At 39.7% G+C, this 26,934-nt stretch overlaps 1 protein-coding gene across 1 annotated transcript in view; it reads left to right on the top strand.

Annotated features, from left to right (window-relative positions):
* The first annotated feature begins 19,522 nt into the window (after positions 1 to 19,522).
* Positions 19,523 to 26,934, top strand: part of FAR2 (fatty acyl-CoA reductase 2) — a 120,035-nt gene continuing 112,623 nt past the window's right edge. Inside the window, exon 1 of the mRNA XM_045829190.1 lies at positions 19,523 to 19,865. The gene's annotated coding sequence lies outside the window, so the exon portion shown is untranslated. The remainder of the gene's footprint in view (positions 19,866 to 26,934) is intronic.

The following is a 26,934-nucleotide window of genomic DNA, read 5'->3' as shown; positions in this document are numbered from 1 at the left end:
AATTAATAATTATTATTTAAATTAAAACTACCAAAACCATCGTTAGGAAATTGAAATTTCATTTTGGCTTGTGGCTATAGTTTACCAGAAATTTATGATGTTTGCCTTATGGATTTTTTTAATTTATAAAAAGCAAAGATTAATTATGAGAAAAGTAAGCAAATCTTAGTTATCTAGTTCTTTTTCAAGAATGTGTGGTTAAAATGTTGTTTTTAGTTTTAGATACAAAAATACTTGTACATATACTGTCTATTACATATACTACATGTTGTAACTCAATAGCATCTTACATAATGAACTTTTGTTGTAAGACTTTTAGACCTTCTTGAACACGTTTAAAAATTAAGTGAGAAAAATTTGAAGTTTTCAATATTTGCATCAATTTTTTTTGCAAAGGAAAAACCTCCTTTGTAGGGTAAAAGAAGTTACACAAAAAGAGTAAGCTAATAAATTGGTCAGAAAAACAGATCATGAGAAAAACATCATTCTTTTCTCAGTGATCATCAACAATTGACTCATTTTATCTACAACTTATTTGTTACATTCATGTGCAATGAACTGTAAGTATAATTTTTATGCCAAAGTTCCTGAGACCTAGACATTATTACAAAGATTCCTCATAGATAAAAGATTAACAAAGTTTTACTATAATATCCATTGGGAAGCCTCAAAGTATCATCCATAAGTCCTCTGAAATGGAATGCAACATTTTACAATAATTATGATTTTACAATAATTTTTAGAAATTTTATATTTTTCTACTGTAAAATTAATATTTCCTTTCATTATATTCTCTAATTGGTTATTGGTATTACAAGACAATTACAGTTTTCTGTATACTTTGTACCCAAATTCCTCACAGAGTTCTTACCATTTGCTATTAGCTTCAGTTGACTCCCTAAAAATAATTTAACCTGCAAACGGTTTGGTAAACAACAACAATGACAGCAGGTAGCAAACATGTGCCATGTAGGGGTGTCCAACAGTCCAGCTGCCTCCTTCTGTTAGCACTCCACCTCCATTTGGAGAGTATTCCAGTTACACCTATATAGTATTGCAGTGTTGGTGGGAGAAGACCTTGACTTAGAGTTAGCCAAGTGACCTCCTAGGACTTGGCATCTCGAGCCGGTGACCAGACCTTGTGCACGCTGCTGGAGGCCATGATCACCGAAGGCAGGCAGCTCTGTTGGGCGGGATGCACCGGGACTGTTTCAGATCAGACGGACACCGTCCCTGCCGTGTATCCCCCATCCTGACCCTCAGGAGGTTCTCGAATCTTGTTTCCGAGCCTGGACTTCCGGGCTGTCAACAAATCTGTGAGCCCTTGAGAATTTTCAGCAAATTCCCTTTTTTGGTTAAAGTGAATAAAGTTCTAACTTATGCCATTTTCATACTTAATTTTTCCTTGGTTTTAATTATATACTGTGTCTAGTATTTTACATATTATTTTAGCCATTGGTCTGTAGCAAATATTCTTTTTTAGATTAAGGAAATTAATTTCAAAATGTAACTTGCTAAAAAAAGTTTTCAAACAAGAAATGGATATCAACTTTTAGTGTATGCTTCTATTCAGCAGTTACTGAAAGAATCATTCCTGTGAGTTGACCGACTACCGTGACCTGTCATAGGAATAGTTTCTTTACATTAAATCATTCCTGGGTTCAAGTCCACTTGATTGGTGTGAACTATTATATCACTTTACCTTCATTTGTTGAGTATTTAACTCTAGATAACCTAATCTACACTGATAAGTAGGATATTCTATTAAGGGCCATCTTTGTTAGTTTTTGGTACTAGATTTATACTCAGTTAAATTGGTTCATATTTTCATCTTTTCTACAGTATAGAACAGTTTATACATTATAAGAAATACACACTCCTTAAGAGCTGGAAAAAACTGGGGAATATAGCCATACACCCTGAGACATTTATTGGAGGTAAACCTTTGACCATAGTTAGACTAAGATAATAAATAGTCAAACATCTGAATGAGATTTTTAATGTAAGATTTAGTTATATTGCTTACACATTCTGATGTTTTAATTTCTGAGCATATTAAGTGGAAATGTCATGACTCTTTTTCAGATCCTAGATATAAAACACATGCTCTACATTCAGGCCATAAACACACCCAATCTCTATGTCCACCTGGTGGCAGGTTACCATGGGTAAAGGCTAGGTACCTAAAATAATTTTTTTCATGTGTTAAGATTGTAAATCTCCAAAAGATTCTCCTACCTACTTCTTGGTACTTTGAGTATAAAATGGAAAGCTGGGTGATTTGACACATAAAAATACAATTACATTGTACTGCCTTTGCTTTGGGTATGTGCAGACTCGGCTGAAGCAAGGGACAAGGTTTCATGTGGACTCCCTCTGGCCCTTTTTCCGGTCTTTTTATTCTAATCCACTTTTATCAGGTTTCTATTTAAAATCAGGATTTAGTTTTACAACTGGGAACTATGGCACATCGCTTTTATTTTTAAGGTATTTCACAAATTTCTATTTGCTTTTATTCACTTCACTGTCCCTTCAGGCAAAGAAAGCCACCTGCAGCCAAGGATCTTACTTTCCTGAAGCCAGCAGGCTGCTGACTCATTCATTGCTTAGTAACAAGAAACAGGAAATATACAAAAAGCAAAAATTGTTTTAATAGTGTGAATGTTACATGACTACTTTTTGTGAATGTTACATGATTACTTTGTTAATAGAAGTAATCATTGAAAACAATGGCTTAGCTGCATGATTGCAGTTTTTAAAAGCAAAGAGTTGCCCAGCAATTCCACTAGCGGATACATGACCCCCTAAATGAAGCAGGGGCTTGAACATTCAGATATTGGTACCCCAATATTTATAGTAGCATTATTCTCACAAAAGGGTTAAAATAATCTAAATGTCCATTAACAGATGAATGGCTAAACAAAATGTGGTATATACATGTTCTGAAATACCGTTCAGCCTTTAAAAGAAATACAATTCTGATACAAGAGAGTGACTAGACAAGCTGCAGACTGGGAGAAAAGTTTTGCATAAAACATCTGATAAGGCACCAGCATGCAAAACATGCAAAGAACTCTTAAAACACAACAAAAATAAAACAAACAATCCAACTTAAAAATTAGCAAACTATCTGAATAGAAACCTCACTAAGGCAAAGTACACATGACAAATAAGTATTGAAGAGGTGCTCAGCATCATATATCATTAAGGTATTGCAAATTAAAATGAGACTGTACTATATACCTATTAGAATGGCCAGAATCAAAAACTGGTAAGCATGTGAAGCAACAGGAATTCTCATTAATTGCTGGTGGGAATGCAAAAACGGCACAGACTCTTTGGAAAACAGTTTGGCAGTTTTTTATGAAATTAAATATGTACTTACCATGCAATCCAGCAATCATACTCCTTGGTATTTGCCATACTGAGTTGAAAAGCTACATCTAAACAAAAATCTGCACATGGATATTTATTGCAGCTTCATTTATAGTTGCCAAACTTGGAAGCAGTCAAGATATCCAAGAGATAAATGGATAAACAGGTTCTGGCCCATCCAGACAATGGATTATTATTCAGTGTTAAAATGAAATGAGCCATCAAGCCACAGGAAGACTTGGAGGAAACTTAATGACATGTGTATTACTAAGTAAAAGAAGGCAATTTGAAAAGGCAACATATTGTATTACTCCAACTGTGTGACATTCTGGAAAAGGCAAATCATAGAGACAGTAAAAAGGTCAGTGGTCACCACAGGTTAAGGGAAGGAGATATAAATAAGCAGATGAGAGGGTGTGTTTAGAGCAGTGAAACTATTCTGTATGATATTACAAAGATGGATATATGTCATTCTTCATTTGATAAAACCCATGGAATGTACACCATCAGGAGTGAACCCTAATGTGATGATGATGGTGATAACAATGTGTCAAAGTTGGCTCACCAATTACAACAAATGCATCACTCTTGTACAGGATGTTGATAGTGGGAAAGGCTGTCAGGGCCAGGGCAAGCAGGAAGAATATGAGAATTCAGTACTTTCCACTCAATTTTCCCATCAACTAAAAACTACCTTAGCAATAAAGTCTATTGAAAAGAAACAAGTTCTGATGCATGCTACACATAAACGAACCTCAAAAATTATGCTCAATGAAATAAGCCAGACAAAAAAGAAGAGACAAGTAATGAATGTATTATTCCACTTATGCGAGGGTCAGGGGTGGGGTAATGATGAGTTGTTTAATGCACACAGATTTTCACTTTGAGAGGACATACAAGTCTTGAACGTGGATAGTGGTGATGATGGCACCACAGTGTGAGAGCACTTAATATCAGTGAGTTACACACTCAAATTTGTTAAAATGGGAACATGTATGTCATGTGTGATTTATCACAATAAAAAAGGCAAAGAAAAGAAAATCTTTGCTTTCTTGTCCTTTAGATTTGAATAATATCATATGAAATTAAGTCATAACCAAGTCAAACATTTATATGAATAATCCTTGAGCACAAGAATTATGGTTTATTTGACTTAAGAGTTGACATGTAGTGGAACTTTCTCTTTAGTTCCATCTCTTTGTCCAAAGACCTAAAATTCTCCATGAAGTACCTTCCATCCCTGGACAACCCTTAATTCTCCTGATGGGCTTCACAGTTTAAAAATGAAAAATTCAAAATTGTCATACTGAGTGACAGAATTCAAATTGCTCCTGAGGTAATTGAGTTCAAAGTAATATAAGACTAGGGATAAGGTAATACTAAATTATGAACAATATCTTGTGATCTGCTCTTCCTCAAACTAAAATTGTTCCCCTTGTTCTGACACAATAAAATATATATACTCAAACAGTACAACTAGACTGGAACATCCAAATATATTAGCCAGCCTGTTGCACCATGTAATAAGAAGGGATTCCCAGTTCCCAGCTTCTACCTGAGGAAGAAAGGATTTGGACCACACACCAAATGCCCCAACTTTTATAGCTCCTGCCCAAAGGATAGACCCCAATGGGTCGATATCTAGTGATAAAGAGGTCAATTCATCAAGACCTGAATGTAAAAACTTATATGTAAGACCTGGAAACATAAAAGTTCTAGATGAAAAACCTAAGCAGTAAGCTCCTTGACATTGGTCTTAGTGATGAATTTCTGGATCTGACTCCAAAAAGCCAAGGTAAGAAACATAAAAATAAATAAGTGGGACTGCATTAAAAAATAAAAAGTTTCTCTACAGCAATGGAAATCAACAAAATTAAAGGTAACTTACTGATGGGAGAAAATATTTGCAATTCACATATCTGATAATGAGTTAATATTCAAAATACATAAGAACTCAAGCAACTCAATATCAAAGAAAACAAGCAATCCAATTAAAAACTGAACAGGAGATCTGGATAGACATTTTTTTTCAAAGGAAATATACAGACAGCCAGCAGGTACATGAAAAGATGCTTGACATCACTACACATAAGGGAAATGCTAATTAAAACCACAATGAGATATCATTTCATACCTCTTAGAATGGCTATTATCAAAATGTCAAACATCATTGTCCTATGTACAATGTTTCTTGTATCTTTTTCAATAAACATCTTTATTTTTCATAGTATATGGCTGTACACTTTCTGGACAGACCGTGTGTGTGTGTGTGTGTGTGTGTGTGTGTGTGTGTGAGTGTATAAAAATATCATTTAGCTTTTTAAAAGAATGAAATTCTGACATTTGAGATAGCATGGATGAAACTGGAGGGCATTTTGCTAAGTGAAAGCAAGACACAGAAAGACAAGTGCTGTGTGGTATCACATTTATGTGGAATCTTAAAAATGAAGGTGAGCTCATAGAAATAGAGAGAATGGTGGTTACTAGGGTCTGGGAAACAGGGGGAAGCCGATAAAGGACACAAACTTTCAGTTATTAGTTATAAGATACACAAGTTGAATGTGTAGTTTGGTGACTATAGTTTATAATAGTGTATTATATCACTGAAGTTTGCTACAGAGTAAAACTTGTGTTCTTACCAAATTAAAAAAAAATACGTGAAGTGATGGATGTGTTAATTAACTCAATGGTGGGAATCCTTTATATAATATATAAAGGATTCACGTATATATGTATATTCACATATATTCACGTATATATGTATATATATATATATTCACATATATTCATGTATATATATATATACATATATATGTGAATATATGTGAATATATAATATATATTTTATATATATATAAAATCATGTCCCCAGCAGCAGGGAACGGGTTGTGGTCCCTCACACACACTGCATGGTCTCTTATTTAGTTTCTCAAACACTCAAGCCACTTTTTCTTGTGCAAGGCTATTTCTTCCCACCTGTGCCTCATTCCATCAAGGAAACACCTCCTATTCACCACCAAAAATTTTTACCATACCAAATACTGCTCTGAATCCCACACTCTTCACGGGGTGATATGCCCTTCTCTGTGCCAGCAGACTGTCCCCTAAAATTTTATTTGTGACACTGTAGTGTAGTTGTAATACAAGGGTCAGCCTCTCCCTCTAGACCACAGGTTCTTTGGAGGAAGAATAGGTTTCATTCACTTAAATCTTATATAAACATTACATTATAAAGGAATGAGAACAATTCTGGGAGGTGAAAGAGCAATCCAGTGTCTAGCTTGCCCCTCAAATAACTCTCCATGATCATCTGTTTGAGTGCTTTGCATTCAGGTCACTACTACTAAGAAAATTCAGGCATAGAAAGAAAGAAAACCAGTAGCTACACATTTCCTGGGAGCTTAATCAGAGGCCCAACTCCCGGGAGCTCACCGAGCCTCTTGTGTTTTCAGCTCCTGAGTCGTTTGCTGTAAATTGGACAGATGTTAGAATGAGTGGCATGAAGTGCATTAAAGCTCAATGTGCTGGTTTCAAAACAGGACCAGGCATTAAGAAACACATGGATCCAGGCGCTGAGTTGGCATTAAGGAAACTCCTCAACTGCATCATGGCTTCTTTAGAAAAAGTTTCATTGAAAATTCTTGTGATTTATTTCATATCATTGCTTTGCACATAACGGTCAAGCCATAAATCTTAATACAACAGGATTCCTGCTTTAATTCAAAGCAGTTTGGTTGGGAAGGGAATGAAAAGTGAGGGGAGGGAGGGGGAGGGGGAGGGGGAGGCGAGGGGGAGGGGGGGAGGGGGGAGGGAGGGAGAGCGAAAAGGAAAAGGAAAAGGAAAAAGAAGCCACCACACAGCCATGTTTTTAATTGAAACAGGAAAGCTGTTATTTTTCTCTCTCCAATTCTTTTTAGAACCAAGTGTGATCTAATGTCACTTTCTCCCTTTTTGCACACCTAACACTGCTCAGTTATTTCTTGGTCTTAGCAAGTCACTTGCTTCAGTGTGTCGGTTTTCTCAAAGGGAAGGTGCCTGTAATAGAACTACCTTGATAACTTAAAAATAAAGGCTATGAAAGCAATTTTTAAAGGTAAAACCCTACTATTTTAAGTTTTTCATAGATGCTGAGGCCAAATCATGCTATTGACATAACCCCACAGATCTGAATTTCAGTTGGTTCATTCAACAAGCAGGTACTGAGACCCCTACATTTGTAAAATTAGTTTAAAATAGATTGAAAGACTTGTTGTCAAGGAACTCATTAAATATCTCCTAAACCTGTTGGCGTGAATAACCCCTGACTCATATTGAATACAGAGAATTATCAGAAATGAAGTGTTTAGTCATCTTCCTTTTTGTCAGTCAGGGGAAAAAATCAACCTTCTAAAGAGGAAAAGAAAAAATCACAGAACCTAGAATAATAGAGCTCAAAAGGGAAATAAAGCCACACTAACTCAGCTGTCCACAGCACACTCAAGTCTGGAACCCAGGTGTGTCCTGATCTCACGAAAAAGATCAGCAAGAGGGGGCCAGGCCATTACTAAGCATTTTCATTGCTTTTTTTACAGTGAAATCCCAAGTGTAAAATGTAGTCCTATTCAAAGATCAGGGGAAGAAGGCATCTAAGAGCCTGGTTTTTCAAATAGAGTTTTAAAGTAATCACCCTGTGAGGCTACCCATCTCTGTTGTCTCCTGTTTGTGGAATAGAAAAATTGTTACATCATTTTCCAAGAGAGCAAGTATGTCAAAACCATGGATTTAGAAATACAGTTTTGCTTACATTCACACAAACTAAAACACACACACACACACACACACACACACACACACACACACACATTTAGGTTAAGATACTACTACCATTCTTCACTGCCATCAATTTTTAATGCTTTTCCTATATATAATTTACTCTATTTTTTCCAGTCATTTCCACTTTAATGTGGGGATAATAATAGTGCCTATATCTACACTTTCTATGAGAATTAAACTAGCAAATACATGAAAAACACAACAATGTGGCACTTGTTGGTGTGATTAGGTGATTAGGTCATTTAGATTATTTAAAGGTTAGCTATTATTATGCATCAAAAAACTATATTTTAGAAGTGAGACATTTCCTCTAATTTGCATCCACAGGTCAGATGGCACAAAAGCATGGGCTGAGGGAAACCGAACCAGCTTTGCCAGTACCCAGTAGGAGTACAAGTAGTATAAAAATTTATCACCGTGAAAAGGGGATTATGTAAGGAGGCTAGAGTTCCAGAGGCTGAACTTTAAATGTGCATGAGGGGCAGTCCTAATTACTTTTGAGACTGGGAAAGCCTATCTGTGTTGATTTGAAAATGAATGTGTGTACTGAGAAGACGGTATTCTAAAGCATAAGTGACCCCGACTCAGGCCAATGAAAAGCCTACAAGGGAGTTGGAGGGTGGGGACTAGACAAAGAGCTGATAGAGCACACGATGAAGAAAGGGAGAGAAAATGAAGATAATTAGCTGGGAAGGGATGTATAGAGGTGACAGATACCATGGGAGAGAAATGGAAAATTAACAGAAAGGAGAAAAATGAGGTAGGAAACAGAAAACAGTGGGATGGAGGAAGGACAGAACCTACAGATAGCAGGTGGAATAAGGGCATGAATTTAGTGTGGACGTGGGAAATTTGGAGTTCAGGCAGCAGGTTTAATTAGAAGTATTATCAGGACTGTTAAGATCACCAGCAAAGATTCCAAAAATCTCTCGGAGTGGTGGAGATCAGATGGCCAGGCACCAAACTTAGACTTTGGTCTTGGGGGAAGGTGGGCAAGGCAGTAAGAGCAATATGAAGCTTTGGGAATCTGCCCTGCACAAGAGGCTGTAAGCCTCTGAGCATCGTCCGTGCTCACAGCTTTCTCCGGAGAAAAGTCACTGTAGGTCAGTCTTTTGCTTATGAAGTTGCAAAACCGTAAATAATGTGACACTGCCACTTCAGTTATAACTGAAGGGACCAGGAATTGGTGTCCAAACCAAAAGCAGCTGTGAATACTAGTGCTGGAGGTTAATTACCAGGGAGGCGCTTTGGTACCAAATGCCACTCTTAGAGTCCTATTATTCGAGAAGATGACCAAGTGCCCTTAGTCCAATCTACTGGAAGTAAGTTGTACCCCCCAAAATCAGCAAGAATTAGCAGACGCCTGTCCTAAGGGACCAGTAAGTAAAATGAAGAACACTGACAAAATTCATTCAACAGTGACTTTGACAAGATGCATCTCTGGGCCTCATTTTCCTAAATTTCATTCTGTAAAATGGAGATTATCATGCTACCTTCTGCATAGGGTTGTAATGAGAAATAAATGAATTAACTGTGTAATGTACTTAGAGCCATGAACGAAGTAAACATTATGTAAATAGTTGTTAAATTTTTTTAACTATTTGCTTTTTTAAAACAAATCAACTTATACCAGCCCATTTCTGTCTACAGAGGAATCTCAGGCACTCCAGGGCGTCTGACACACATCCCAGGTCAAGTTAGCCGATCATCAAGTGTACACTGGATGAGCAGATTGCTCAACTGAACTACAGTTAAGCTTGTTTAGTTTGCTTTATTTAATAATTGTCCTCAGGACTGCCAATACTGGCACTCTGTGTTTGGTGACCCTGGGTAAGTGACAAGTGGTGACGACACTGGATCTTCAGTTCTTAAGGTTACTTGAGATCTGCAGTGCCCGATAAAGACACCGATCAACAGTAAAATAGTGTATTTCAAAGTGAAGAAACAACTATTAACAAGACCAATTGCTGTGAGTTTTCTATGTCTTTTATTTCGATAGGCTCACTTTGTGTTTAATAATAAGCATCTGTTTTGATTTTTTATAAGCTAGGTTAATTCTGCTTTTAAATTAAGTTTTCTAATCAATGTCTTCACAATTTATTTTCATATGATTTTTAATTGACCAGAAAGTAAAATAAGACAAATTTCCACTGAGAAGCTAATATAGTTTATATACTACACTATTCATAGTTATATATATCTTTCTCATTTAATTGTCATTGCAAGCTTATTGAGTTAGCATTATCCTTTTTGCTTTTACAAGAAAAGAAAGACAGAATGAGAGAGAGGGTAAAAACAAAAGCAAGCAAGTGATAAAGGAAAAAATCAACTAGAATTGTGTACTTCTCTGTAATGTGGCATCCAGAAAGATCATATTAAATTTTAAAAAAATTTTGTCCACATTTTCATAAATAATGAATTCCACATTGGTGATGAAATAATTCAGGTAATGCAGTGTTTTGCTTTGAATTGCTATTTTAGCTTTTAATTTTAAGCCCTTGTCTTCTAAGAACCTCCTCAGGAGTATTCACTCTGCCTACTCCTGATAAATGCTCTATTTGTGACATCTTTCCTTCCCACTAGACTCTCAAAATCTTCCGCAAAAGAGGGCACAGACTTGCTCAAGCGCAAAGATGCAGTGCTGCCTTGGAACACGACTCAACTCCAGTCAACTGGGAGACCCTCAGGTTTAAGGTTTAACAGAGAGTCCTCGCAGGGCATGTGCCTTCTTGTTTCAAAACAAGCAGGTTTTTGATAATGCCACTGTTTTGTTACAGCCAGAAATTTTACTAAAGCAGCAGAAAGGAGAAAAGAAAAAGCCACCTAATTGTTAAACTTTTCTTTAACTGTCCAGATTTAGCGAAGCGGCACCCTTGTTTTTTTAATGATCTAAGTGTATCAATTGAGAAGAGTTTCTTCTTTACCCAGTATGCACAGTAAAAAAGCTTCAAAGATTCATTTGACAAAACAAAAATAAGCCCTGACTGGCGTAGCTCAGTAGATTGAGCGCGGGCTGAGAACCAAAGTGTTGCAGGTTCGATTCCCAGTCAGGGTACATGCCTAGGTTGCAGGCCATGACCCCCAGCAACTGCACATTGATGTTTCTCTCTCTCTATCTCCCTCCCTTCCCTCTCTAAAAATAAATAAATAAAATCTTTTAAAAAATGGTGACCAGAAATATCATCAAAATGATTATCTTCTCAACTCATCTTTCTCCTATATCTGTTCTTTGGGTGAGCCATTTTAAAGCACTGACAAAATATAGCTGTAGCCACTGCAGAAAATTATCATCTCATAAATTATGTTAGCTAAGGCTTTTTCTTGAAATAAAAGGAAGTGAAATTTGCCTAACTTGAACAAAATAATAATAATAAATTACTTCTATTAGAATGATGACATATATATCAGAGTCCAAGAAAGAAAAAAGGCCTTGGGAAGGAAGGAACTTAGTAGCAAAAACATTCATGAATTTTCTAGAATGCTGTGTAGAGTTACTGAGGCTCCAGAAACTTTGAGTCTGTGTCTTTTGGGTCAAAAATTTCAAATTCCTGGGAGGGAAATCCTGATTAGTTTAGCTAAGGTCAGGTGGCCATCCTTGGATGAATCAATTTCAGTCACAAAGGCAGGCTCTTAAAACCCTTCCTCAGTGCAGAAGCACTGTGGTACTTCTCCTCAAGTCCAAATACCATCTGGTGCCTACGTATTCTCCACATTCACTCAAACCATGCACCCTGTTACCCAAATACACTTCCCCTTGAGACCTTTATACTTGTTCTCTTGCCTATAAATTTCCCCATCACTCTCATCCTTTACATATCAACCAAAATGTCATTTGACAGAGCTATTTAAACCTTCATCCACATGTAAAACAGGTTTCCACTGTTAATCTCTCTCACAGAGGTCCATTCTATACCTTCATAGCACTTACCACAATTTGTAACCAGATGTTTATTTTGGAGTTGTTTAATCTCTGTCTTCTACTCTCTCTAACTATAATCGATAAGAGAGAAGAGATTTTGATTCTTTTGTCTCAGTTGCAAAACTGGAAGAGCGCCTGATACATAACAAATGGTTCATGAGTGTTTGTGAATGAATGAATGAATGAATGAATGAATGAATGAATGATGGTTGATGGATGATCACCCGTATATTTCAGGGGCAGTTCTCAATCAGGGAAACTGATCATCACTGTATACAGTATCAAGCACCTGATCATGGTGACAACTGACTGAAATTTTGAAAACAAAATTGGCAGAATTTTTACCCCAAGCTTACGTATATTAAATATTATACTGAATCCAAGTAACTTTTTTTAACTTTGTATAGATATTTTTCTTCTGAAAGAAAAGCAAAATTTGATATTTATTTGGGGGAATGTAGATGGGATTTGATTTGACTTACATGTGCCAAACACTATAGTTAGACAGCATTAGTAACATGAAACAAGTATGCAGATGAAGGAAATTACCTAAATAGGCCATGCCTCTGAGTACTTGAAATTCAGAGGCACATAGTGCTTTAATTATTAAGTAAACAGCTGAAAACTTTGTTGTTGTTTTTTGCTTAGAAAGCTATTAAGACTGTGAAAGATTATGTGAGTATAAATATAATAGCAATTCTGGTCCTAATCTCATTATAGAAGACAAAAGGTGATGATTTATATTGGTATCTACTCATCTATTGGAATTCTAGGCCTGGAATATTCATGCCCAGATCAGAATATACTCATTGTAACCTGTTGCAATGCTGAACAGCACGTGTTGGTGGGGGAAGTGCCTCTTTCACTTTTCCTTGCTGTGCTTGTTTTCAAACTCCCACAGATTATCAGAGGTTATTGGGAGTCGGGTACCTGAACTCCACCGGTATCCCATGCCCAATGATGATAATGCTTAATGGGTTTCTTTTTTTTTTTTTAAAGATTTTATTTATTTATTTTCAGAGAGGGAAGGGAGGGAGAAAGAGAGAGAGAGAAACATCAATGTGCGGTTGCTGGGGGTCATGGCCTGCAACCCAGGCATGTACCCTGACAGGGAATCGAACCTGCGACACTTTGGTTCGCAGCCCGCGCTCAATCCACTGAGCTACGCCTTAATGGGTTTCTTATAAAGCAGAATTAGTGCTGTGGAATGAACCGCCATTGCCCAAACCATCAAATTTCTGCAAGAATAAGCCCAGTGGTCTTCTTCCACCAAAACCTACGTTAAACAATCATGGATCATAGAGCAACACTATACTGCCTATGATTACAGCAAAAGGAAGAGAAAAACATATTAATATTATACCTCATATCTTGATCTTGGGTTGTTTCTTATTGTTGAGTTTTAAGAGTCCATTGTATATTTTGAATTAGAGTCCTTTATCAGATATATCTTTTACAGGTATTTCTCCCAATTTGTGGTTTGTCTTCTCATTCCCTTGATGTCTTTTGCAAAGCAGAAGTTTTAGTTTTAATGAAATCCAGCTTATCAATTATTTCTTTCATGGACTGTACCTATGTTGTTGTATCTAAAAAGTAATTTCCAAATGTAAGGTCATTTAGGTTTTCTCCTGTTTATCTTCTAGAAATTTTAGAGTTATGAATTTTATGTTTATTCTATAATCCATTTGAGTTAATTTGTGTGAAAGATATAAATTCTGTGTCTAGATTCTTGTTTTCTTTTTATGTCTGGTTGTTCCAGCACTGTTAGTGAAAAGGCTACTTTTGCTCCATTGTACTGTCATTGCTCTTTTGACAAGATCACCAGTGGACTATGTTTATGTGGGTCTATTTCTGGGCTCTCTATTCTGTTCCCCTGGTGGGTGTGTCTGTTCTTCACCAATACTACACTATCTTCATTACTATAGCCTTATAGTAATTCTGGAAGTTGGCTACTGTCAGTTCTCCAACTCTGTTATTGTCCAATATTGAGTTCTCCTATTCTGGGTCTTTTGCTTCTCCATATACTCTTTGGAATCAGTTTGCAGATATCCACAAAATATCTTGCTGGAATTTTTATTGAGTTGGGTCAAGGTAGAAAAAAACTGACATCTTGACAATATTGAGTCATCTTACTCATGAACAGGGAGTATCTTTCCATTTATTTAGTTCTTCTCTGATGTTGTTCATCAGAGTGTTGTTGTTACACATTTTTATAGCTGCCTCACTGCCCTTCAGTAGTCGGTTCTGCTTCTCTCTGTTTTCTCTTTGCTTTGCAGCTTTGGGAGTTTCTGTTGTTATATCCTCCAGCTCAGACAGTTTTCCTCAGTTGCATCCCACCTGTTAATGAGCCCATCAAAGGCATTCTTTATTTCTGCTACAGTTTTCTTTTATCTCTAGCATTTATTTTTTTATTTTTTCTTAGAATTTTCTTCTCTCTGTTTACATTATTTAGATGTTCTTGCATGTTGCCTACTTTCTTCATTAAAGCCCTTAGTATTTTAATTATAGTTTTTAAAAATCTCTGGTCTGATAATTCCAACGTTCCTGCCATATTTGACTCTGGTTCTGATGCTTGTTTAATGCCTACAAAATGTGTTTTTAGCCTTTTACAAGTCTTATAAATTTTTTTTGTAAGGTGGACATGAATCCTGGGTAAAAGGAACTGCAGTAAATAGGCATCTAGTAATCTAATGATAAGATGTATGGAGGAAAGAAGCATTTCATAGTCCTATGATTGCCTCTTAGTCTTTTGGTGAGTTTGTGCCCTGGGCTGTGGGCATCAAAGTACTGCTCAGTGGTTCCCCCTTAGGTGGAATTGGATGGCTGGAGTGGGGCTGGAGTTGGATGGTTACCTTAGGCTCGGTAAAACTCCAACAGGTTAACCCTCTGGTAATATAGTTTCTCCTGAATGCAAGCCTTGTTAAGAAGAGCAGAACACTCTAGCCTGTATCAAATGGTCCCTCGTTTCTTTCTCCTGCTGGAAGCACCAGGGGATTTTTCTTTACTGTTCACTGTGAGGACCTGGTAGAGGTCCTGGAAGTAAAACTCACAAAAATGTGCTCCCCTCCAGCCCCATTACTGGGTTCCCTTGGGAGCCTTTTTAACTCTCAGCATTATTCTCAGAGTCTCCAGTAATTTATCAAGTACAATTCAGTTTTTCTACCTAGACACTAGTAATTTGGAGTTTTCTGTCATGGGCTCTGTTCCTGTCATTTGTGATTTTCTGTGTTGGCTGGTCTCTTTCTCCAGTTTTGGTGGCAGCAGTTTGCCCTGTAAATTCACTTCTCTGATGAATTATGAAAGAGAATTTGCTTTTCAATTTGTTCAGATTTTTACTTGTTAGGAGGGAGTGATGATTCATAGCATTTTTTTAAATTAAAATATATATTTTTTTAATTTTGCTTGTTTGTTTTCACTTTATTTATTTTTTTAATTTATTTATTTTTAGAGAGGGAAGGGAGGGAGAAAGAGAGAGAGAGAGAAACATCAATGTGAGGTTGCTGGGGGCCGTGGCCCGCAACCCAGGCATGTGCCCCGACTGGGAGTTGAACCTGTAATGCTTTGGTTCGCAGCCCACACTCAATCCATTGAGCTATGCCAGCCAGGGCTTAAAATATTTTAATATAATGTAAATAAATTCATAGGTGTGATCATACAATACCTTCCTGTATATTTTACTCTTTCTTTATTGTCCTTCTTTGCCTGGCGCTTTTCCTTCTAACTTCCCTGTATGTATCACGGCCTCTCTTTCACCCATCAAGGTAACGCATTAATAACCGAGTATGTCTCCTCCATGTTTTTCTCTATATATCAATGTATACCAGTATTAATTCCAAGTTATTTGACATTGGTTTAGTAGAAACAAGTTCATATTTTACATGTTTTTCAGCATGTAACTTTCTTCATAAACTAAATCTCTTGAAAATTACTGCAATTCAACTGGAACAGCTTTAATTCATTCCTTTTAATGTCTGCACAATAGTCAATGGAGAGGATGTGCCTCTAGGTAATTCAGCTGCTACCCTATTGCACTCTGAAAACAGGATTCTCAAAAGAATTCTCAATAGCACTCTCAAAGGACTCTTGATGTTTATGACACAAGGTTTAAGGAACCGTCAGCTCAGAATACACTACGCTTAGAATCAGGAAATATGAGTTTAGTCTGCACCTGTTACACTTCTACAATTGTGAATAAAGGAGGTATAGAACTTTTAAAGACCTGTATATCTCTGTAATGAAAAGGAGCCAAGAAAAAAAGCAAACTACAAAACTCTATAGTTATCTGCTTTGTTAAAAAGGCCAGATCATGAAACAATTTTTTCGTATGCAAAAGAAACCCTTCAAATGAGTAGGAAACAACACCCTGCTGCTGCTGCTGCCGCCGCCTACCATCGCAGCAAGTGATGAGACGGGCTCCCTTCCGAGACAGACCAAGCTCACTGCACCCTAGCGTCTGTGTTCTATGTAACGCTTTCCCCAGGAAGGGGTGGTGCTGTGCCTATGGTGGGGTTCACTCCTGTCATTGTGTTATGTGATGACAGCAAAGGCCCCAAATCCATTGATTTGGAGTTAATAAATAGCAAGATTATCCCAAATGACCCCCACATAACTGAATTGAAGCCCTTACAAAAGGTTGGATTTGAAGAGGGAAAGATATTTTCTTCTGTTGGTTTTAAAGAAGCAGACAACCATGCTACGAGAGAGCACAAGGGTGTCCAGATGCAGGACAGCCTCTTAGAGTTGGAAGCAAACCCTCCCTGAGGGCCAATAAGAAAACAAGGTCCTCAGTCCTATAGCTTCCAGGAACTAAATCCTGCCAGCAACCAATGAGGAGCTCAGAAGAGGACCCCCAGGCACAGATGAGATCAGAACCAGGGCTAACATCTTGACTGCAGCCTTGTGAGACCCTGGACAAAGAACTAACTTGATTACACCATATCTGGATGACTAACTGATAGGACTTAAGATAATATATGAGCATTGTTTTAAAACACAAAGTTTCTGGTGATGGACTCTACAGCAACAGAAAACTAATACAGTGATATTAAAAAAGACACAGGTCTAGTCTTCACCACTACCAAGTAAGATAGTGGGCTCAAAAAACTAGCTTTCCAGTTGCAGAACACTATATTTTTATGATGCTACTGTAGATCAAAATAGAACCTCTGTTTCCATGATAACTGTCAGTCAACAGACACAGTATTTGTTTAAAGAAACAGTATTGGGGAAGGATAGCACTTTTTTGGAGCACTGCATTTATTCACAACCTTCCATTTTAACTGGTCATTAGAACGATCTGACATACTTTCAATCCGGCACATTTTGTGAGTGTTTTACAATTAAATAAAATCTTCCAGGCAGATTTAGAAAGAAACATTTTTATAGGGTTAAATAAAACGGTAAGTGAGTGAGCAATAGTGAGGTAGAGAAGACTTGGAAAGAGAGGTCAGCTGTTGTAGTAATCCATTTCTCAACATTGACCTTGAGCAACAGTCTTTTTGAGATAAAACATGGAGACTGCCATTCCCCCTGGTACTTTGCTGCCCCTACTCCCACCACCACCAAATTTATATGTTGAAGTCCTAACCCTAAATACCTCAGAATGCGGCCTTATTTGGAAACAGAATGTAACAGGAGTAATAAATTCAGATGAAGTCATTAGGGTAAGTCCTAATCTGATATGACTGGTGTCCTTATAAAAAGGGGCAATTTGAACATAAACATGCACACAGGGAGAACACCTTGTGAAGATGAAGGCAAAGATCAGGGTTGTGCTCCTACAGGCCAACAAAAGCCAGAGATTACAAGCAAACCCACCACAAGGGAGGCAAGAAACAGACTCTTCCTCGAAGGCTTCTGAAGAAGCAAACCTTGCTGACAATTCAATTTTGGACTTTTATCCTCCAGAACTGTGAGATGTTAAGCCATCCAGTCTGTGTACTTAGATATGTATGGCAGCCCCAGCAAACTAATACATTATCCATACAGAAATATAATATTAATGGTAATAATCAAATTATGATTTTGCATTCTATAACAATGTTACATTTTATCTATCAACGGCCCATTGAAAATTTTTTTTCTACATTAATAATGCTGTAATAAACTTGCAACTTTGTCCATACAGCATTTATCTTTTTGTGGGTAATGTCCTTTGAACACATTCTAGGATATGGGAATCCCTTACCAATCTTTTACTGTTCAGAACGGTTTAAAAAAAGTGACAATATTTTATGCCTTGGAAAAGTTTTGCTAAATTGCTTTCCAAAGAACTGTAACAGTTCCTTCTACCTGCTTTGTGATGAATGATTTCAACACTTTCTCACCAACATTTGACAGTATCTTTTCAGGTACTGTCACACACATTTTGAGAATATAAAGTGTATATTTATTTGGTCTTAACTTTTCCTCTCTCTGTTGCTTTCAGGCAGTCACCAGAAGAAATTAACCACAAGGTCTTTAGGTTACGCTGTCCTTAACCATTTTAGTCAAAGAGAGTCCAGAAGAGAATTCAAATGGGTGTAGAATTTTTAATGCAAGAAATAGCTCATTTCATTAATTCTAACCTTCATGAATTTTATGTCTTTGTCTGATGGTGATTGTTGTAATGAAGAGAATGAAGACAGCTTGTAAAGCAATATTCTTTTCAGGATTTTCTTAACGTAGCTTATTTATACGGGAAGTCATCTTTCACTGTGTCCAAGGAATTAGGTTGGACGTTGGCCGGTTTTCAGTACTGCCCGATGAAAACTGTGACAGCTCCACTGACCTGCCTGTCCTTCCTTCTGTAAGTCTGCCCTGACAATAACCAAATCTACCCCCCCTAGAAAGCTATCACGCTAAGAAACCAAACGTCTTTTAAAAAAAAAAAGAAATCTGGAGAATGGCTGCTGAGCAAAGCTAGCCTGCCACTGCTCCTTCACCCCGCGTCCGATCCTCTCCAGTCTCTACCCACCTGCCCACTCCCCCTGCACCTTACGGAGATTTCTGCCCTCCACACCTGGTTCAGAGTAAACCGCGTCTCCAGCCCCTCCTGGGTTTTTGAAAGGACACCGCGCTGGTGGGTCGTTTAGGGGCGCCTCCCGCAGAGTTTGGGGCAGGTAGATACAAGAGCATCCCTCCCACGGGGTGTGCAGAACGAACGGTTGAGCCGAGTAAACTCGGGTGTTTGCCTGCCTTCTCGGCTAGGGTGGGTGGGGAAAGATGTGTCCTCCAAGTGTTCAGACCAGAACTTTTGACCCTCTGTCTGTCTGTCTGTCTTTCTCTATCCTCCCACCATCGTCTCCTTTCTCAAGTGTGGGAGCTCTCCTTTTCCAGACTAGAGACGGGCGCGTCTCCCATTCCCATTCCCCTCACCCACCTATTGAAAAATGAGGGGGGCGGTCCCTGGAGTAATAGCGTGGATCTGCTGGGTGCTGAATGAATGGAGGCTCGCGGCCGGCCTGAGCGCGCGGCCGCCCTGCCCTCCACTCCGTCTCCCCGCGGCCCGCAGGACCCCTGCCGACCGCGCGCCCTCCTTCCGCCCCAGCCGGGGCCGCCGCGGGCTGGGCGCCCGAGGCGGAGGCCGTGGGGAAGGTCGGGGGGAGGGCGGTTTCCTCCCGCCCCACACCCAGCCTGCGAGCCGGATATATAGTGTAACGTTCGGGAGCCGAAAGACCGGAGCCGTTTCCTAGCGGCTGGAGTTACTGCCCGTGGCCTCAGGGAAGGGCCGGGATTTGGAGCAGCACTCGTTGAACCCCAGCCCGGGCCGGGGGCGCAGGTATTCCGGGGGCCGCAGCCCAGACGCTGGCAGAGCCTACGTCTGGCCGGGCGGAGAGCGGGCTGGGTGGGCGGGAAGGGCGGGTCCCCGCAGGGCCCGAGGCAGGGTCCGGTGGGCGTCGGGCCTGGCAGGGGGGCCGAGGCGCGGTCGGAGGCTGCCCGCCGCAGCTGCCCCCGCCGCACACTGCGGGCAGCCGGCGGTTAGGGTGCGCGGGCGCCCGTGCAGCCCGCCCAGGTAGTGCGCGCAGGGGCGGGAACGTCGGCGAGGGGCCCGGGCCCGCGAGGGTTAACGTGGAGAACGGCGCCGGAGCTGCGGGGGTCGAGGGGGAGAGACGCCCGGCTGGGGCTCTCCTTGGCCTCCTTAGCCCCAGGGGCTGTTCCTAGAGAGAGCACGCCGACCCTCGGACCGCAAGCGGTGTGGCGCCCTCCCTGCTGCCCTGCCTGCGTTTCCCGCTTCCCACTGCCAGACCCCGAGATCGCAGCTCTGCGCGTCCCCAACCCTGGGCTGTGCGTGCGCATCTAAACCCCGTCCCTAAAACCCCCTCCCCGCCGGAGCCTGGCTGGTACCCAGCCGGAGGCTGAGGAGGCCTGGGGCACCCGGGCGGGGCCTGTCCCAGTTGAAAGTTTCGACCTCTTCCTGTGTCCCGGGCGTCGTGCAGAGAGCAGGGGAACCAGTGCCAGAAGACTGCAGTTGGAGTAGATGGCCTTCGAGAAGGCAAGTTAAGATTACCCGCTGCGGGGCAATTCCTTTCCATTGAGAAAACACATGATCAGCTGAGTCCTAGAAACCGCTGGAAGGCGCCCCACCCGCCAGCCTCCTACTCTTTCAGCGTCAGGTCTGGGTAGGTTTATGAGCACATTCTTCAGTGGATGAGCTTACCTGGTAGGAGCAACGGTTCTCTCTGGAACCCAAGAGCTTTGGCAGCCAGTGAAATCATGATGAGTGTCCACTGTGCTATGATAGCAAGAACCGAGAGGGCATGGCAGAGTGGATCAGGAAACAAACGACGCGTGCTCTTTCTGCTTTCGAGGGGCCACATCAGGAGAAGTTTGGCACTGTGCAAATGGAAATATGAGGATTACTCTGTGGATTCAATGACCCATCTCTCCGTATCCCCATTTTTAGTCTAAAAAGTGCAAAGGGGCTGAATACAGTTTTAAGGCAGCCACCCAAACAGCAAAAGTAGGCTGTTCAGCAAAATCCACATTCAGGGATATATTTGTGTGTGACACTTCTAAGAGACGACCACCGCTGGCAGTACGCAGGTCTTTTGAGTTCTCTTTTCCTTTTTCTGAGGGCATCTTCTCCCCGGGCTTTATTATTGTAACAAAATCCTACCTTACTCCAATTCCTAACATTGGGTTATAATTATATATAAAATAAATATAAATTACAATGAGTTGGCAGATCTTCCAGTGATACATTTCTCCTTTATTTGAAGGAAAGGCTGTGACACCTAATTACAGAAGAAGAAGAACTTTCCTTTACGGGGGTGAAAATAAATAAAATAATTCATTTTCAGCTACTACTTTGGGGTTGATAAAGAATATGGTCATCGTGAATACCTCACTATTTGATTTCCTATATTTTGAAGATGTGTTCTTGAGTGTATTTCTTTCTGGCAACATCTGGGCAGCCTTAATCATTTTTGGTTCTTGTATTCATTTCCCTGCCTTCATGAGAACTCACTCATTCATAAATATTCCCCTGAAGGGTCATGCACAGTAACCACCTGCATGCTGGTCCCTGCCAATCTGTTCTGACATTGTAGGCTCTGTGAGAACATTTACCACTCTTGAAGATTCATTCTTAACACTTCATCATATTAACAGACCACTGTAAAAATCTGACAAAAGCTGTGAAATCAAGAAACAGTCATTTGCACATTCACACAGAATTCTGCCTAAAGTTCCAGGAGTTCAGGGTCTCCTTAGTACCCAAATGTTAGCCATCCACAGACCCCAGGCAGACCCCCCTTCAGGGACACACAGGTGTGCTGTCACACAGGGCCCTATATTTGGAAGACCCCCATGCTCGGTTTAATGTTCTGTCCCCTTTGTCTGCCTCAATAAATTTCAAACAAGGAGCTCCAAATGTTCACTGTACAGGAGATTCTGCAAATTCTGCAGCCAGTTCTGACCCCAGGGTAACAACCCTGCCCTAGAACTCACTGAACAGCAGGCATTGTCTCATAACAATTCTACATTTCAGGGGAATTCTCCAGCACAAGTTAGCTGTTGCAGACTATGTCAATAAGCCCTCTATGCCCAGTTTCCTCATTGGCAAAAGAAAGACAACAGACTGTATCTTCTACTCTATTCATCTTAAAAGCTTGTTGTGAAGATACAGCAGGCAAAAAGAGTCAGGATTGTGAAAACATCTACTTACCTTGAACAATTCTACACTAACAAAGACAGTGTTGTTACATGCTTAACTTTTCTACACCATTTTCCAGAAGTAAGTTGAGGAAGGTTGGCTTAGTATAATAAAAGACTGCAGATCCTTTATAAGTCTTACATTTTGGTGGAAGGGGGGGGGAAGTAGCTAAGGTATTCAGTTTTTTAAATATTCCTCAAATATCATTATTTGGACAAGATGAGAAGTGGCAACACAAAGCACAGAATAACTTCATGGATCCCAAAGACACTTTCTGAATTAAGTCGATGTTTGAGTCTAATTCATCTAAATATTAAACAAAGAGAAACTGAGTCAATGATTGAAGTTTTTGGAGGGTGTACTCCTCATAGTTTCACTTAAGTTTTCAAAATCCCTATTTTCAAAATCTCTAACAAGTCACCTTTTATGTATTCTAAGAGATGCCTAGCAAGATAAAACACACCTATTCCCTTATCAAGTTGTCCTCACCTCCTGTAACACTGCTGGAGGAAGTGAGAGACTGGGCAAGTCCTCTGTCTTCACACCCCTTCCTTAATTACTTCCCTGACCTCAGAACTTATCTTTGTTCCAGCTGTCATTCCCAGCATAAAGGCAACACACTCCGAAAGGCTGAGGAAGAACAGAGAGTGAAAGGAAATTGGTCAAACTCCCATATCAATGTTTCACTAAAGAGGGTGGATGGAGCCCTGGCTGGCATAGCTCAGTGGTTTGAGTGCGGGCTGTGAACCGAAGTGTTGCAGGTTCGATTCCCAGTCAGGATACGTGCCTGGGTTGCAGGCCATGACTCCCAGCAACCACACATTGATGTTTCTCTCTCTCTCTCTCTTTCTCCCTCCCTTCCCTCTCTAAAAATAAATAAATAAAATCTTTAAAAAAAAAAAAAAGAGGGTGGATGGAGACTCCTTCCATGCAACTACTCTGTTCAGGAGCCTGCTATATATTTTAGGATATGAATACTAAGTCCTGTGCTTGATAGACTTATGACATCATTGGCAAAACAAAATATGTAAATGTAAGGTGTTAATTAATAAGAGCAGAGAAGTTGTTACAAGATATTATAAGATTTGGCATGGAATGGATGGTAGAGAAAATAAGTGCAATGAGTTCCCCAAAAGAGAGTAAAAGAAACTGAGGTGGTTAGTGAAGCTTCAGTGGGGAATTACATGAGGTATCCCTTAAAGTCCCAGTCCTAACAGAGAAGAATGAACCCGTGAGTCATCTGCATGGCAAGTTTGCAAAAAAATGAAAATCTGGATGGGACTAAATTTCATGTCAAAAAAAAGACAGGAAATAAAACCATAAGAGAATTTTCCACTGCCTAGCTTCATTCACGTAACAGATAATTATTAAGCCCATTCTGTGACCAGAGACATTGCCAATTTTACAGCATTTAGCAATAAAGCAGATATGCTCCCTATTCTTTTGGAACTTATAGACATTGAGAAACAAATAAATGTACAATAACAAATTGTTGGAAGTAATATGGAAAACAAAGTGTTATGATGTAAAAAACGGGCTGATTCAGATTTGATGCTCTGGGAAGGTCTTTTTGGCAAAAAGAGATTTAAATTAATATTTAAAAGAAGCATATGGGTTAACTTGGCAAAAAAATGGGGGGGGGTGGAATTCTGGGCAGAGGAAATAGTAAATGGGAAGGCTTTAAGAAGACAAGAGGGCCAGAAGTGTACAAAGGCATGAGTGGCTGGAGTTTGGTGAGGGTTTTGCTGAGTCTGGATGTGAATATGAGGAGGTAAGAAGGAGCCTAGTCATGCTAAATTTCACAGATCTTGGTAAAGATTTTGAATTTTATTTTAGTGGGAAGCCTTTGAAAACTTGGAAGCCAGAGACTGTCTAACTTATATTTTAAGGAGATCTTTATGGCTACCATCAGAGAATGGACTAGAGGGATAAAGGACGATAAGTGGGAAACCAACTAGGACAGAGCGCCGATGACAATACCTTCTGGGCAGATGGAGAGAAAAGAGATGCATTTTGAGAGTAAAATTGACAGAAGTCAGTGCATCAGCAGGTGTGAGAGGGGGCGAGGCAGGAAAGATGGTGAGAATAAAGTCCTTCAATAGGTACTGCTGAATGTTTATAATGTAAAACAATAGGCTTACATGCATGTGACTGAGAGTTGCATAGGAAGAACCGAAAAGTGAAACGTGAACTGCTAACCCTAGTTCTTGCCTCTAGAACGTAGGCCGGGCTGTGGGTAGAGATGGGAGAGAGGTGAGAGGACACTTTCGCTTTTCATGCTGTCATTTGTACTGTTGGGATTATTTTAAAATCATGCATGCATTTCATGATCATTTAAAGGTTGCCACCACAACAAATAAGGCTTCTGTTTTTCTGGCTTGGGTTCATGGATAGAATATGCGGTAATTTCTTAAAATGACAAAAACTAAGAGAAAAAGGACTGACCCTCACTGAAGTGGTGATTGTTCTAAATTATAACTCATTCCTGTGCATAAAACCTTTAAATTCTTCCTCCTTGTCTATATCAGGGTTTCCCGAAATGTTTCCTGTGGATTATTAGTTTCTTGGAATATCAATAACAGTTGCGTGAAAGGAAAAAAAAAGCTTTCCCGATCATGTAAGCTTGAGAAATCCTTGATTTAGCCTAGTTAAACAGTTTTATTGAAAGAATCTTCAGAACCTTTAATACACTAATGCTTATTAAGAATCATCAAAAAAGAAGAGGTATTTTATGCCACATCCCTTGGACTTACTTGACCTTGAAATGCTTTTTTGGCAGAACATCTAACAGTCAGCATTCAACATAACACGCTTTGGGAAATGCTGCCCTATATTAATAGATTAAACATTTTAACATCCATAGCTCTCTGTTAATCATCAGCTTCTCTCATGTCTTTCATGCTACTTAGTTGGGAGAAAGCAGGAGGCCAGAATTGACCCCGTTAATAGGTTTTAAGTTGAAAACAATTCTGCTATATTGATAAGGCATAAAGAGATATTCACAAACAAGATCTGCAATCTGATTAAAAACATTTATTTTTTTAAAATTCTGCTCCCTGATAAGGCTTTGCAGGACCTCTCTAAGGTACATACTGTCAGGTCTAGATTTACACTCAAGGAACCTGACACATAAACAGCAGGGAGGCCCTCACAGGGCCTCTTGTGTTTCGTGGTAGGTCTGGGCCCCGTTTGATGTTTGTAATGTATCTGCTGCAGAGCCACACACTGTGAATACACAGGGCGTGTGATTTTGAGGTGAATCTCATACATACATTCTTTCTTGGTCCCCAGTGCATTTGCATGGTGGTGGGGCGAAAGAAGGAATGCAATCTGTGGCCAGAGAGCAAGGCAACAGAGTGAAACAGAAGAGAAGGGTTTACACAGCTATGAACTCGGCGGCTGCTTCATCCGCTTGGTGCTGGAGCCCAGGATCAGTAAGCTATGGCCTGAGTGCCAAATTTGGCCCCAGCCTATTTTTGTAGAACCTTTGAACTAAGAATGGTTTTTATACCTTTAAGAGGTTGGAAAAAATAAAAAAGAAGAAGAATGTTCTGTAGCATATGATCTATGAAATGCAAATTTCTGTGCCCATAAATTTGGAAACCAGCCAGAATCATGCATCAATTCATCACCATGTCTATGGCTGCTTTAGTGCCCCACTTAATGAATAGTTGTGACTTGTGAAACCTAATACGAGGTCTGTCTGGTAAAAGCCCACCCATCATTAATATAATGAGAATGGTTTGTGTGACATTGATGTAACCTGGCAGCCAAGGAGAGTGGACTGGAATGCACATGCCTGAACAGTGATGACTTCATGTACAAGTCAGTGGGGGCAGTAGATGCTACTGAGTGAGCATGTGTGTGTGTGGATATCGAATTCAAAATAAGCAAATCTGCATCAAATTTTGCATTAAGTTTGAACATTCCCCCTCAGAAACTAGTCAAATGATTCAGAGGGATTTTGGGGGACAATGCAATGACTTCAACACAAATAAAAATGTGGCACAAATACTTCAAAGATGGTCAAGAATCTGTTGAAAGTGATCCACATTCTGGAAGGCCTGCAACAAGCAGAACACCTGAGAATTTTGAACGTGTATGGGATGCAATAAACAAAGATCGTCAGTCCAGGTGACTCAGCCCCTTACAGCCCAGATTAGGTGCCCTGTGGCTTCTGAGTTTCCCAAAATTAAAATCACCTTTGAAAGGGAAGAGATTTCAGACCGTCAATGAGATTCAGGAAAGCATGACTGGATGGCTGATGGAGATTCCAACAAAGGATGTTGCAGAGTGTTTTGAACAGTGGAAGAGATGCTGGGAGAGCTGTGTGAGGTCCCAGGGTGCCTACTTTGAAGGGAACTGAGGCGTCATTCTCCTATGAACAATGTTTCTTGTATCTTGTATCCTTTTCAATAAATACCTCTGTTTTTCATAGTACATGGCTAGGTACTTTCTGGACAGATCTTCATATATCTACCACCTGGCCTTTTACAGAAAACATTTCATGGATCACTACTCTAGGATGTTAAACTCACTAGCCATTGATAATTTTAATAGATTTGTTGTTCATTTGTTCATATTTAGGGGGTAGCCTTAATTAATTCAGGCCACTATAACAAAGTACCCTCCCTAGACTGCTTGGCTTATAAACAATAGAAATTTATTTCTAACAGTATTAGAGGCTGGGAGA

Source organism: Phyllostomus hastatus, unplaced genomic scaffold (genome assembly GCF_019186645.2).
Source record: "Phyllostomus hastatus isolate PE091 unplaced genomic scaffold, TTU_PhHast_1.1 phas_scaffold_93, whole genome shotgun sequence".
Taxonomy (NCBI): Eukaryota; Metazoa; Chordata; class Mammalia; order Chiroptera; family Phyllostomidae; genus Phyllostomus; species Phyllostomus hastatus.
This window is presented reverse-complemented; position numbering and strand designations above follow the sequence as displayed.